Here is a 1,670-nt window from a genome sequence, read left to right as displayed (position 1 = left end):
AGGTGGTCTCTGAGGTAACCGTGGGGGACCTAGCTCAGGGGTCTCCATGTGGAGAGGGAAGCAGAGGTGGTCTCTGAGGTGACTGTGGGGGACCTAGCTCGGGGGTCTCCACGTGGAGAGGGAAGCAGAGGTGGTCTCTGAGGTAACTGTGGGGGACCTAGCTTGGGGGTCTCTGTGTGGAGAGGGAAGCAGGGGTGGTCTCAGAGGTAACCGTGAGGGACCTAGCTCGGGGGTCTCCACATGGAGAGGGAAGCAGGGGTGGTATTGGAGGTGACTGTGGGGGACCTAGCTCGGGGGTCTCCACGTGGAGAGGGAAGCAGAGGTGGTCTCTGAGGTAACCGTGGGGGACCTAGCTCGGGGTCTCCATGTGGAAAGGGAAGCAGAGGTGGTCTCAGAGGTGACCGTTGGGGACCTAGCTCGGGGGTCTCTGCGTGGAGAGGGAAGCAGAGGTGGTCTCAGAGGCGCCTTTGTGGGACTTAGCTTGGGGGTCTCCGAATGGAGAGGACCTGCCCCCTAGCTGGAACCACTGAAGGTCTGAATGATCATAAATAATAAACCAGGAGCCTCGTCCTCTTGGCTGAGCTAGTAGGCCCCTGGCTTTCCTGCAGGCATTTTCTCCAGTGTCGTGCCTGTGCTCACATGTTTAGCTGCGTGACTCTCTCTGTTGTGACTTACTTTGCCAGCAGGAATGACCAGGAGGGATGGGGATTCCACAGGCAGGAGCAGCCACAAGCGTAATGCAGGCATCTCTGACTGCGAATTGGCTTTCTGGGTTAGGCTGTGGACACCATTCTCCCAGCTGGTCTAATGTACGTCTGCCCCTCAGGGAGAGGTGGGCAGCCCATGCAGGCACATCAGACACAGCCAGAGTCTGTGAGCTCCTGAGGACGAGGCCAGGGACCCAAGTGGCAAAGGGCCAGTGAGGCCTTGATACCAGCTGGGGGTTCCCCAGGCGATACCACAGGACTCAGCCCTGGGGTTCCCTAGCAAGGGGACGAGGAGTGGCATGTGGTGGGAAGAGAGGCAGCCTGAACTCGGAAGGGAACCAGGTTTGGCAAGCACACAGTTCTGCCACAAGCCAGAGGGGCAATCTTCTTCCGATTTCGTAAAGTGCTCATGGCCTCAGTTTCCTCCTCTGTGTGATGCAGAGGCCAGAGGGCAGGATACCTCTGAAATGCTGCCATCACATCATCATCCATGTCAGATTCCAGAGGACTCACTGGACATCTGCTCCACCCTGAGGCCACGAGCCCCCTGCCCAGCTGGGAGTGTGGGGTTGGGTGGGGAGTGAGGGAGAGAGGACCCTCCGAGGAATGGGAAAGGAGCACACGCTGTTCCTGGCGTGCCACAGAAGACCCAGCCCAAACCAAGTTCAGTTACACACTCTGTCTGCGAAACTGACACAGACAACATCCCAAACCAAGTTCAGTTACACACTCTGTCTATGAGACTGTGACACAGACAACAGCCCAAACCAAGTTCAGTTACACACTCTGTCTGCGAGAGTGTGACAGAGACAACAGCCCAAACCAAGTTCAGTTACACACTCTGTCTGCGAGAGTGTGACAGAGACAACAGTCCAAACCAAGTTCAGTTACACACTCTGTCTGTGGGACTGTGGCACAGACAACAGCCCAAACCAAGTTCAGTTACACACTCTGTCTGTGAGA

At 56.9% G+C, this 1,670-nt stretch overlaps 1 protein-coding gene and 1 long non-coding RNA gene across 7 annotated transcripts in view; both read right to left on the bottom strand.

Moving 5' to 3' along the window:
• Nucleotides 1-1,670, bottom strand: part of RPS6KA2 (ribosomal protein S6 kinase A2) — a 447,811-nt gene that overhangs the window by 82,850 nt on the left and 363,291 nt on the right. The gene's annotated exons all lie outside the window — the stretch shown is intronic.
• LOC116533462 overlaps nucleotides 1,438-1,670 on the bottom strand; it is a 766-nt gene continuing 533 nt past the window's right edge. The window contains exon 2 of the long non-coding RNA XR_004261304.1: nucleotides 1,438-1,658. This is a non-coding gene — a long non-coding RNA (uncharacterized LOC116533462). The remainder of the gene's footprint in view (nucleotides 1,659-1,670) is intronic.

The sequence above is a fragment of the Sapajus apella genome, unplaced genomic scaffold (assembly GCF_009761245.1).
Source record: "Sapajus apella isolate SASKATOON/1434 unplaced genomic scaffold, GSC_monkey_1.0 scaffold82, whole genome shotgun sequence".
NCBI classification, from domain to species: domain Eukaryota; kingdom Metazoa; phylum Chordata; class Mammalia; order Primates; family Cebidae; genus Sapajus; species Sapajus apella.
Note: the sequence above shows the minus strand (reverse complement) of the source record. Positions and strands in the feature narration are given on the sequence as shown.